This window comes from Canis lupus, chromosome 2 (assembly GCF_048164855.1).
Source record: "Canis lupus baileyi chromosome 2, mCanLup2.hap1, whole genome shotgun sequence".
Taxonomy (NCBI): Eukaryota; Metazoa; Chordata; class Mammalia; order Carnivora; family Canidae; genus Canis; species Canis lupus.
In genome coordinates this window covers 43161783-43174782 of record NC_132839.1, presented here as the reverse complement: position 1 = coordinate 43174782, position 13000 = coordinate 43161783, and the positions used below count along the sequence as shown (strand labels likewise).

Here is a 13000-nt window from a genome sequence, read left to right as displayed (position 1 = left end):
CAGACAGAGCTCCCCCTGCCATGCCCGGGGCTTGCTCCTGGCCAAGGAGCTGGGGTGGCTCAATGTTAATCTGTCGGGTAGGAGCCATACGGAGAGCTGGTAACGGATGGGTCCTGAGTACTTACCCTGCACCTTTTACAATTATGTCCATTTTACAAGCACAGGTTCACCCTGTGCTCATGCACTCCTGTAAGGAGCACATTCCCCGTGCTCACCGAAGACGGGAGAACTGCGCTGAGAGGCATTCAGTGATCTGCCAAAGTCACACAGATGGGAAACAGCTGAACTGGACTGTCCTCATTTGGTGTGATTCTGTGCTACGTATCCTGCTTCTGGGCTCTGGGGTTCAGTAACAATAACAACTCATTGAACCCACAGCCCAACCCTGCAGGGTACATAGTCTCATCAGTCCCATTGAACAGGTAAGGTTGTCAAGGCATAGGAAACAGGGAATGGAGCCAGTCTTGCACAAGATTGACCAAGCTGCTAAATCTGAGATGGGATCATCATTTCTCTGGCCGCCCAAACCATGCTCTTCCTCAACCACTACATGACACTGCCTCCTGGTGACTAGCTTCCTTTCTTTTACACCCTTCTCTGCCAGCTTTGGGAGAGCAGGGCACTGCGTGTTGGCACGGAATGGACGTGTATTTACATACTGGGCACTTCACCATGGGCATCGGGGTGGCTCCCCCCAGCGGCTCTTCAGCTGCATATGCTGGCCAAGAGCTGGGGCAAGGACCCAGGGATGTGGGTGGAACAGCAAGAGCATCTCTCCATGCTACAGGACACAGGAGGAGGGGTGAATAGTACCTGAGTTAGGATGGCATGGGTTGAGTCCACGCATGGCAAATGGTGGACCCAACCATAACGAGTGAAGAAACCAAAAGAGGAAAACAATATTCTACATACTCATTTGGAGATCCAAATATCTTTCTGTTTTACAAAACATATTTGTTAAATGTGTTGGGAACTTTGGGTTGCAACAGAGACCCAACTCAAAATAGGTTAAACATCGAAAGGGAATTTCACTCAACTAAAAAGATGGCTACATCCAGGGCACAAATGCTGACTTTGGATCCTTCTGCCTCCCTGTCCCCATTCTCCTTTCCTGTGCCGTGGCTCCTTGTCTCCTACTCCAGATGGGCTCCCTGCTAAGGCCAGGTAAGATGGCCCAGATGGCCTGGCTTAGCCATTCCATTAGAAACCCAATCTTTTTTCAATTTAATGAGTAGCCATTCCCCGAAGGACCTCTCTTTGCCCCTGTTTGAGTCCTGTAGTCCTCCCAATCACTGTGTCCAGAGGAAGTGATCCTATGTTTGGCCAAGACTGGGTCATGTGTCTACTCCTGACCAATCTGTGTGTCTACGCCCATCTCATGGAAGGGAAATGAGAGGACCATGATAGGGCAGCAGAACCATATTGATGAGGGAGGGCTCTTCCCCAAAGAAACGGCTGTTGGGCAGACACAAACAACATGACCGCAACACTTAGATCTCCCAATTTCAAAAAGTTATGAGGGAAATTATGTCTGGTGCAGCTACCCCTGCCTCGGGGAAAGTCAAGTCAGTGCAAAAAAAAAAGTTACTAGAAAATTCAGAGATAGTTTGCACCTATGCTCAAGGAGCTCATATGAAAATCTGTCTGAGCCTTAGACTCTAAGGTAAAGACCTTTCAAGAGTGTTCAGAATTTTAAAATAAATCCTAAAAGGTAAAGAATAAAAACTTCTGCTGGTCTTCTGCAGATGAAGTACAAACTAGATGGAAAAATCAGAGGTCTTACTCCCTGGCTCTGGGGTGGCATGATGGCATGGATTGGTGCTGGAGGTTCTCTGGGGTCTGTCCACCCTGCAGGCTCCCCCCTCCATACTCCCCTTCCAGGCCTGGGCCCCACAGCAGGGCACGGGGTCACAGCCAGGCTCACCTGGGCCTCTGGGGCCCAGTTAAGGACTTCTGCTTCCAGGGCTTTCCTCTGCCGCTCACAAGCACTAAATTCACATCTTTTTATCCCCATTTTCCAAAAAAGGCAGCAGACTCTCCTCCCCCACAAAGCAAATAGAAACCAGCACATTCTAGGAAGGCCCTCCCTAACCGATGTTTGTGCTCATGCCATTACTGAATATTCCCGCTTCCAACGGCTGCCCACCTCTCCTTAATGACTGCTCTATTTCAGCAGCCGGCCCTCCATAAATCCTTCCAGGCGTTCTACTCCAAACAGGCCTCTTCTCACGCTGGGGCCAGCCTCCTTGCCAGCCGTGTAAACACCCTCCAGCTCCCCGGGGAGGCTCTGACGTGCCCGGCCTGGCCTGGGCATTGATGATCCTTGCAGCCAGCGACAGGGGGGCTGCCTCCTGCCCAGGGCTGAGAGAGGAGCAGATCAGCACCGTCCAAATGGGAAGAGTGCCCCGGGCGGGGTTGTAATGAGGCATTTATGGTGCAGAGACGGGCCCCAGGCAAAACTGGGCAAAAGGTGTGGCCTGAGACATTTCTGAGGCATTAATGTATGTTTCCTTCTCTGTGTTTTTCTCTCCCCTCCACCCCATTTCCAAGCAAGCAGTCAGGGCTTTTGGAAGTCTTACCTCAGGGATTTTTGCTCCATTAAAAGTGCAAAGCGTGTGTGTCTGTCTGGGGGGAGGGGATCCTGTCTTGAAACACTCCTGGATGGAATTTGCTGGAGGTCCCAAAGCAAGAGGGGGGGCACATAGGAGATTGTGAAGACAAGGAAAGATTCTTGGGGGTCTTGGGGCAACTGGGTCTCCTCTCCTAAGGTTACTAGACTGGACAATGCTACCGAACTGAAAGATACCCTGTAGGGAACTGGTCTCTTGAGCCAGGCCACCATGTTAGCATGAGGGGCAGGAGTATGCCCTCCTGCCATGTCCCTGGGGCCCTGTGGGCCTCTCCAGTTTTTGTGAGGTGACAGGAGGGAGTTCCAATTCTGAGTCAGTTGAGGGGTCCCCTCGATTCCACCAGCTGGGGGTTCAGAATTGTCTGTAAGTTTATTTAAAGATGTAATATGCAGAATTGGGGCCCCTACAAAGATGTCCCGATCGCAATCCTCAGAACCGGTGGATATGCTATCTTGACAAAAGAGAATGAAGGACGCAGGTGGAAATAAGATAGCTGATCAGCTGACCTGGAAATAGCGAGACTATCCTGGAATCTGCCGGTGGTGGGCTCAATGTAATCACAGGTGCCCTTAAAAGTGGAAGAGGCAGTCAAAAGAAGAGAATCATAAGGAGATCTGAAGATCTTATGTCTCTAAAGAAGGAAGAGGGCCATGAGCCAAGGAATCCAGGTGGCCTCTAGAAGCCAGAGAGGGTGAAGATAGGAATCCAGCCCTAGTGTCTCCAGAAGAAACATAGCTCTTCCAACACCTTGATCTTTGCCCAGGGAGACCCAGGTTGCATTTCTAAACTATAAAATTGTCAGATAATGAATCTGTTATTTTAAGCCACCAGGTTCGTAGTGACTTGTTACTACAGCTATAGAAAACACATACAAAAGACAGTAAATAGAACCAGTATTTCTTACATACTGTTTTTTTGACTTGGTCCCCTTCCTCTTGGCAGCTTCTCCCCTGCTTTGCAATGATTCCTCAGGTTGTTTAGGTCTCTCTCAGGGGCCGCACCAAAATTCAGTCCCACGGGTATCAATTTCACAGACATTCCCTGTATGCTATGTGCAGAATGCCAGGACCATGCACTGGAAATGGAAGCAAGGACATGACCACTGCCCTCAGAAACAGTGAGTTAGAGGAGAGCTAGACACACATGTGACTGATCCAGGCACGAGGCAGGCTGTGGCAAGCATAGTTCTAGAAGTATGAACCAAGTGCTATGCGTGTAGAGGAAGGAATGAGATAAGTATCAGCTGGGAGAATCTGAATTACTCATTTCGTTTGAGGAAAAAAGCCAAAGGTAGGATTGAAGTCAACCAGGGATGAGAGCTACCTGGCATCTGTACCTTAGTTATCTATACCTTGCCCATGGCAGATATCACTAATCAATCACCAATTCCTTTTTTTTTTTTCTACAGAGCTCTGACTTTGCCTCAGAATCTTCTCTCAGCTTTGTGCTCCTGGCAGGAAACAGCAATTGAATGGATTTGGCACTGGTGGCAAAATCTATTTGCTACATCTGTAGTTAAGGTATTTATCACCAAGATGGTGTCAGGCAAGTGATGTAGAAAAGAAATGTTCAAACTTCAATTGCTCCTACCCTCTTTATTGCTGCCTGAAGTTGCCCTATTTGAGCTATCTGTACTCTTTTGTACGTCCTTAGCCATCCAGGATTTTCTGGTTATCTAGGGTTTCTACCCCTAAAACATCTCTGGCCTATATTGTAATCCCTCAGGGCAAGACCATACAGAATGTTCCTTCTGGGCCAATAATGAAAGAATTCGATGACCTCTCTCTGGACTTCATGCTCCAAATTGAGGGCAGCAAGGATTGGTGTGAAGTATAAGAAAGAAGGTTCAGAAACTAAATTTTCAAAAGATGAGTTTCTGAAAGTGAAACTGTCTTTTCCAAGCACATTTGTCCTGGGGCGATGGCAAAGTCAGCTTGGGTAGCCACAGGAGGGAATACAAGCCAGCATCCTAAAAATTCCACAAAGGTGGAATGGATGGTAGGCAAAGTAGCCTATGAATGCTGGCATGATCTTCCCTGGACTACCTATCTTTAACATTTTATTATTTTAATTTTTTAAAAGATTTTATTTATTTATTCATAAGAGACACAGAGAGAGAGAGAGAGAGAGGAAGAGACATAGGCAGAAGCAGGTTCCATGCAGGGAACCCGACGTGGGACTCAATCCTGGATCCCGGGATCACGCCCTGGGCCAAAGGCAGACACTCAACTGCTGAGCCACCCAGGTGTCCCCTATCTATAACATTTTTTTTATTTTTTTTTAATTTATTTATGATAGTCACACAGAAAGAGAGAGAGAGGCAGAGACACAGGCAGAGGGAGAAGCAGGCTCCATGCACCGGGAGCCCGACGTGGGATTCGATCCCGGGTCTCCAGGATCGCGCCCTGGGCCAAAGGCAGGCGCTAAACCGCTGCGCCACCCAGGGATCCCCCCTATCTATAACATTTTAATTGTAAGTTAATGCATTCTCACTTTTTAAAAATCCAGTCCTCCTTGAAAAATTCGATCCACAACACAAATGTTTGTGGTTAAGTACTTTTTTGTCTGCTGTAAATATAAATGGAGTCATGATCATGCTGAACACACCGTTATGCAATGTCCTCATCCTCACTTGCTAATCAGTCCATGATGGCACATTTGGGAGCTGGGGCCAGGCTGGGTTCTGGAGCCAGGTCTCCTGGGATGAAATCCCTGCTGGCACTTCCCCCATGAGTGACTCTGGATAAGCTCCTTCACTTCTGTATGCTCCCCTATAAATGGAGTATTTCCTCCAGAAATACTACTAAAAATACTACATTTTCTTTTACAAAATTCTTATTTTGGGCCAATATAGTATATCATGTTTGTTCATATAACATTTTAAAACATCTATGTTATCCAGTCCATGTTACTGTCTCAATTTAGCCCAGATTCAAAAGAGATGCCAGTCACTGTGGTTCCATGGCCCCTCTTGATGGTCACATACTTTCTTAGTTCTCCTTCCTGGGTCTAGACTACTGACTCCCACAGCTACCATCTCCAGTGCCAAGGAAAACCACCTTATTGGTAAACTCGGCAGCTTCTGTAATTTCCCGAGACCGTAGCTCTCCTAAACATCACTAACCACCCTCCCCACCCCCCGGACAGAGCTGGTCAGATCCTCAATCAGGCATGGCCCATCCACAATAACCTCTATTATGTCGCTGATCACCCATATCATGACCTTTTCTTACATGTCCACCTCCTCTACTACACATGTTCAAAACAGAACTCTTGATTCCCCACATTCTCCACACCTGCCCCTCCTGCCCTCCTTCCCACCCCAGTAAACAGCGCCCCGCCCCCGTCCTTTCAGTTGTTCAAGTCAAGAACTTTGGCATCATGTTTGCTTCCCCTCTTTTCCTTACCCCCCACCCCATCCATCATCGTATCCCAGGGCTTTAACTCCAAAACATGTCCCGCCCCCTGCCCTTGCTGCCACCTGACCTCATCCCCATCCAGTTCAGAGCCGTGGTCATCTCCCACTGTATCAGGCAATACCTTCCCAACCTGTCTGTCTCCTCCTTTGCCCTGGCCCAGTCCAGACACTGCTCAGCAGCCAAAGGGATTTCCCTACAGAGCAAAGGGCGTCATGCTACTTGACAGCTTCAAAGCCTTCCGGTGACTTTCCATGGCTCTTACAATAGAGTCCAAATGCTTTGCCATAGGCTACTGCGGCATTCATCTGGATCCTGCCCTGCCACCACTGCATCACATACCGCTCTTCTCCTGGGCCATGCAGACCCCTGGCCTCCTAGTGGTGCCTTGAGTGTGCCAATCTGTATCTGCTCTTCGGTGCTCTCCCCAGGACTGTCCTCCTCTTTTTTTTTTTTTTTAATATTTTATTTATTTATTCATGAGAGACAGACAGAGAGAGAGGCAGAGACACAGGCAGAGGGAGAAGCAGGCTCCTTGCAGGGAGCCCGATGTGAGACTCGATCCTGGGGACTCCAGGATCACACCCTGGGCCGAAGGCGGGCTCTAAACTGCTGAGCCACCCAGGGATCCCCGGACTGTCCTCCTCTTGATCGCAGCTGCTCTTGTCTCTTCATCTGAGGTTCAGCAGAAAATCCTCCTCCAAAAATCCTCCCTGATGACCATTCTAAGAAGACTCTTCCCAAGTCACTCACCAGCACATCACCCTGTTTTATTTACCTCTCTTACTACTTTGAAATTATCCTGTTGCTGGTCCTTTTCTTGCCTTACCAGAATGTTAGCCCTAGAAAGAAAAGACCTATATTGTCTTGTTCATTGCTGAACACCCTGTGCCAGCAGGGCCTGGCCCATAGTGGTGCTCAAAAAATATTTGTGGGATGAAGGAATATACAGTAATCCCTTTTGACCATCCTCCCACCCCCCCACCCCCCGCCAGAGAGGTTGTGTATTGATTTCAATGAGCTGCAATACCAGTGTTCTTTGCTAGAAGGAAAGTTGAATTTGAAGACTATTTGATATGATGGGTTTTTAAAGCTTGTGGTTTCTATCTATGCAAGTGACAGAAAGATTGGGGGAGGTCTGAACAGTGGAAAAGCCTTTTTGAGAGATGGAAATGTGTTGGAGCCACAGTCCCATCCAAAACCCACTTTGAATCCTTAATGCTTTGAGACAATTAAGAGAGCAAAAAGTGCCTACATAATTCTCATTTTTAAAACAGCAGTCTTAGGATTCCTAGCTTTGATGGTGTTCTCAACTAATTAAGAAATCTTGACGTGACTCAAGATAGATATAATGGAAATGGAGTCTCTGAGACTTTAGATATCTATAATAAGCTTCAAATCAAGTACTAGGAAAAGGTTTTCCTGATCGAACAGCCATCCTGAAGAAACCAAGATGTTCAAATTGATGTGTCCTTGGACCATTCGATGGGGTTGCATTGCCTCTAAAAAGCATCATCTGTCTGCCTTTACATTTGGAATTATTCAAAGCCAAAAAAAAAAATATGTTTATTGTATCAAGGGAGGCTGGGGCACCTGTTGGGTTTGTAAATTGCTCATCTGCACTTGAAAAACTTCATCCAAGGAGTGGCAATTGGGGTGAGTATGTCAATACTGTTGAGACTCTCTCAGTGAGAAAACCAGGGATGGTCTTGAAAAGTGATATGTTATATAACATAAAGTGTGCTTTTGAGTACCATCTCATCTGGTATTTGGAACATAGTGGCTCATGGCGGGGGAGGGTTGGATGTGCAAAGGGAGCACAGTCCTTGAGGGGGTGTGGGACTAGTGTGCTGTCTGAAACAAAGCCCCCTAGATGATTTGTGTATACTTACCTGGGGAATCGTGACCCCCACCCCCACACCACCCCTTGAAATCATTCCACTCATCGTTTTATTGAACTTACCCTTGAAAAAGTGGAGCTGACCAAAAGCAAATCAGTGGATTCCTTGGAGCTAGGGGTGGGAGAGAACTATATAGCTGGACACAGGGGGAACTTGCTGGTACGCTGGGAGTCTTCCAAAACTGAATAATAGTTGCACAATTGTATAAATGCACTAAAACTCATCCAGCTGTACACTTGAAATGGGCGAATTTTCTGGCATATAAATTAAATCTCAACAAAGCTGCTAGAAAACAGATCAACCGGAATGGAATATGAAGATAAAACATTTGGGACAGAGCATCCAAACCATGCTCACCTTTTCCATCCAACTTCTCCAGCATTCCCTGTGACATCACTGAATGGTGTTGTATCTGCCCAGATTGGTGGGTGTCTGCCACCTTTGGCCACATCTCCTTTCTCCCTTCTCACCCACAACTGACCTGTTCTACCTTTCTAATATCTTAAATCTGCTTGCGTCTCCCATCCCTAATGCCACTGCCTAGTTCAGGCTGTCATAGTTTCTCTTGGAAGGCTGTCACCTTTTTTTTTTTTTAAGATTTTATTTATTTATTCATGAGAGACACAGAGAGGCAGAGACACAGGCAGAGGGAGGAGCAGGTTGCAGGGAGCCCAATGTGGGATTCGATCCCAGGACCCCAGGATCATGACCTGAGCCGAAGGCAGATGCTCAACCACTGAGCTATAAAGGTGCCCCAAAGGCTGTCACCTCTTAATGATGCCCTTGCAGTGCATCTCCTCCTCTACCTCAAGGATGAATTCCTTCAACAGCTCCCATGGCCCTCAGGGTAACACTCTAGCTTCTTAGCAGGGCATAGCTTAGAAGACCTCCCACAACCTACCATTTGTTTATTTCTCCAGCTTTATCTCTTGGCAAACCAAACCCTAAGCCAAATTGACCTACTTATCTTTATCTATTCCCTGAAACAAGATAAGTGTTCTTTCCCTCCTTCGCTCACTCAGCCTTCTCTCCACCCACAATTACCACTCTGGCAGAGACAGCTGGTTGCTTCCCAATGCCTCCCCTTCTTCCTTCCTAACAACCCTGACTTCACTTGAGCATATTGCCATAGAATTAAAGCCCTTATTCCCTGGTCTCTCTTGCAGCTCTGTGGAACAATTTGATTCTCTGCTGCTGCCTGGAATGAAGATGTCATGGCTGGAGCTCCAGCAGCCATCCTGGACCAAGAGATCATGCACGGCAGCAACAAGATAGAAGGACCTTGGGTTGAGGACATTCTGGAACCTCCATATCACCTCTGGCCTTTGTTTATGTATGAGAGATGAATTTCTACCTGTTTCAAATACTATTTTTTAAGTCTTTGTTATTTGTGGACAAACAAGACTATAATCTATATAAAAGATGCTTTCAAGCACCATCTTAGTATATGTGCTGCCAAAGTGAGCACTCAAGCACCATCTTAATTGACTCACTTTTCTGTCCCTCAGCCTCTTTTTTCCTGTAACACTCAGAAGAGATGCCACCTACTCAGAAGAGAAGCCATCCTGGCTTCCCAGATGCAGGTCAGATGCCCTTCCTCAGGCTTCAGAGCCCCTGGCATTGCTTCCCACCGTGGCACTGTTACGGATCAAATCTGTTGATATTTTGCCACCATTACCAGATTCCCTGAAGGAGCACAGGGCCTGACCATGGGTTCTCAGTAAGCTTGCTACATTTAAAAAAGAAAAAAAGGTGAGCCTGGGTGGCTCAGTCGGTTAAGCATCTGCTTTTGGCTCAGGTCATGATCCCAAGGTCCTGGGATGGAGCCCTGCATTGGGCTCCTTGCTCAGTGGGGGGCCTGCTTCTCCTTCTCCCTCTGCCTGCCACTCCCCTGCTTGTGCTCTCTGTCAAACAAATAAATAAAATCTTTTTAAAAAATAAAAATAAATTTTAAAAAAATGTTTTTTTTAACATCTAAGTGACTAACCCAAGGGGAATAACCATGCTGCAAATTTGAAAGGGAGCCAAGTGAGTGATGATTTCACCTTTATATCATCTGTCTCTCTTGATGCATCTGTAAATGACAGGTCTGGATACATCACATATATCAATAATTGTCACAAAAACAACCAAAACTTCACTTGCACATATTGAGAAATATGAACCATGCTCTTGAATTTGTAAAAGGTTAGATAAATCAAAATCTTTCCATCGAAGAGCCTAAGGACAGGCTACAAACGTTACTGACTGAAGAGGAAAATATCAAGATGAAAAGAGAAAATAAATGACTGCTCTAGGACAATAACTTGAAAAAACTCAGAATAAATCTTCAGGCCAGCTTATAGATTTAAAAGAGATCCCGATCTAGTTACAGACACCACCTACCCGAAGACACACATTAGGCACACAATCCTCGGTATGCCCGACTGGATTTTAAAATGACATGTTGATTTCATAATCCAACCAACTATGGGAACCAAAGTGGAAACTCACCATCCTCAAAGCCAATAAATCTAAGATGGGGGTGGGGGAGAGAAAGGAACTGAAAATAAGAGCAATGATGAAATTGAATTGAAGGCCAAATGAGAGTTCAGAGAGCAGAGGAAAGGAGACAATGTGGAAAAAACACGAATTCTAAGAATTAAAATCGCCAGCTCAAAACATGTTGTGTGTATCGCTATAACAACTTTGGAAGCCTCAGAGGTCCCAGTGGTGCTTATGGGTGACAGTGATCTCATTTGGAAGCACCTGTTGATGCCAAATTTCAGTCGGATTACATGGGGAAAAAGGTTTTTCTCCCTTACAGAATTTCAGCGTCAATGTCAAAGACATGAGTGGATGCCTCACATGTGAGCATACGCTGTGATATTTTAACGGGCCTAAACTCCTACAAAATCTAGAAGGCATCGCAGCAGGGAACTGAACCCCAGGGAAGCTATTAGCAATTTAGCATCTCATTTCTTGAGGGGATGTGAATGCCACATACTCATGTACTCACGGATGGTGCTCTGTGCCATGTTGGGTTCTATATATCCAATTAGTCACCCTGATTATTTGACTGTTTTTCTTCCCTCCCCCAACTCTTTCTGATCTGTGACTCTGAGCTGCAGGGGGTCTCTCAGAGGGCTTGGTAGAAGCAGGTGCAAAGGTGTGACTAGCAGGCCTGTTTCCTACTAATAGAGAGAAAGTGATTTAGACACAAATCTCACCCGTTCAGGGTTTCAGAGTGGGCAATATTAAGTGCCAGCCTGAAGTCTCAAAGATTCTTTAGTCCTAGGGATATTTCTAGGGTAGGGCAATGGTAGGAGTCACTTAGCTAATGCTTGCCCCTGCTCCCTGGCAGTTGAAAACATCAGTTTTAAAAAGCAGGAGAGGGATCCCTTGGTGGCGCAGCGGTTTAGCGCCTGCCTTTGGCGCAGGGCGCGATCCTGGAGATCCGGGATTGAGTCCCACGTTGGGCTCCCGGTGCATGGAGCCTGCTTCTCCCTCTGCCTGTGTCTCTGCCTCTCTCTCTGTGTGTGACTATCATAAATAAATAAAAATTAAAAAAAAATTAAAAAGCAGGAGAAACAGAGTGAGCCAATTCAGGGTATGTATTTCAAAAAAGCTCTAGAGTGGCATCTTGAATCTTCCTGGTTCTGGGCCGTGCCTGTTATTTCCGTCAGGTTCATATACAACCAGAAAATCCAACATGCTTCAACTATTTATGCTAATTAAGAGAAAATGTTTCAGCATCTGAGGAATGATTGAGGTCAAGGACCACAGGCACATTTTTTTTTCTTTTAAAGAAACATTCCCTTACACACCAGGGCAGCAAAAAATTATTTCGGATTAGAAGTCAGGAGTCTTGAGTTTGAGTCCTAGCTCACCTGCTAAATAGCACAGTGGCCTTGACCACAAATGAGAACAGCATAATATGCCACAGGTGCAAGCCTGATCTGAATTATGCAGGGTTTTTTTTAAAATTTTTTTAAACTTTTATTTATTTATGATAGGCACACAGTGAGAGAGAGAGAGAAGCAGAGACACAGGCAGAGGGAGAAGCAGGCTCCATGCACCGGGAGCCCGACGTGGGATTCGATCCCGGGTCTCCAGGACCGCACCCTGGGCCAAAGGCAGGCGCCAAACCGCTGTGCCACCCAGGGATCCCAATTATGCAGGTTTTAAACATGATATAGAATCTTCTCAATACTGCAGCAAAATAGACTTTGGTCCTGTTTTACAGATTAGGGAAGAGAAGAAAATGGAGATTGCACAGCTAACCATTGGTGGAGCTGGGGGTCTGAATATACCCAGATAGTTACACCTCCTTACCGGAATGCTGGCCTTCCCAGTTCTCTACACCTATCCACCAACCTTGCTGACCTTCAGTTCTCACCTGTTAGGTGAGGTTTTGGCCTGGCTAGTCTCTGAGGTCATCTCCTGCTATAAAACGCTTGATTTCCAAATTCTTGGAACGAGGCAACTTCAGTTGCTAATTTGTGGGGCTCGTGAAACGCTGTTTCATCATGCACAAGGATGGATGTTATGATTTACAATGAAATGTTTGTTATTTGTAAATGCACACTTCTAAAATGCCAGAGAGTCCTTGAGAGGAGGTTAGTCTTCCTGATATCTTGTTCACACTATTAATTTGGTTGGCAAACCTTCCTTCATGGAGGGGGAAAAAATAAAAATTGTAGCCCCGCCCCTGTCTAGTGGTTCAACAAGCAAAGACATCTCTTGGTAATTTGTAGAAATGCAAATTCCTCCGCCTGCTCCAGACCTAGTGAGCAGGACTTTCGGAGTGGGGCTCAGCACCCTGAGTTTTAACAAGCCCTCCAGGGCCTTCCGATGCAAAAAAAAAAAAAAAGTCTGAGGCCTGGTCGCTGGTGTAGGATCACTCATTTTCCACTGGGTTAGTGAAAGGCTCCTACATGCTAATTTGCAGGCTGGGTGTATGTTAGTTTAATAATGAAATACCACTTGCAAATAATCATGCTTTTCTGGATGCCAGCGTCCATACAGGGGGAGGACGGAACAGAAAAGAAAAGGGAAATTCTGGTCGACTTGG

General features: G+C 46.3%; 1 long non-coding RNA gene across 1 annotated transcript in view; it reads left to right on the top strand.

The window, feature by feature from the left end:
- Window positions 1–9850, top strand: part of LOC140610143 (uncharacterized) — an 86023-nt gene extending 76173 nt beyond the window's left edge. The window contains exons 2-3 of the long non-coding RNA XR_012011914.1: window positions 4039–4150; window positions 9114–9850. This is a non-coding gene — a long non-coding RNA (uncharacterized lncRNA). The remainder of the gene's footprint in view (window positions 1–4038; window positions 4151–9113) is intronic.
- The last annotated feature ends 3150 nt before the right edge of the window (window positions 9851–13000 follow it).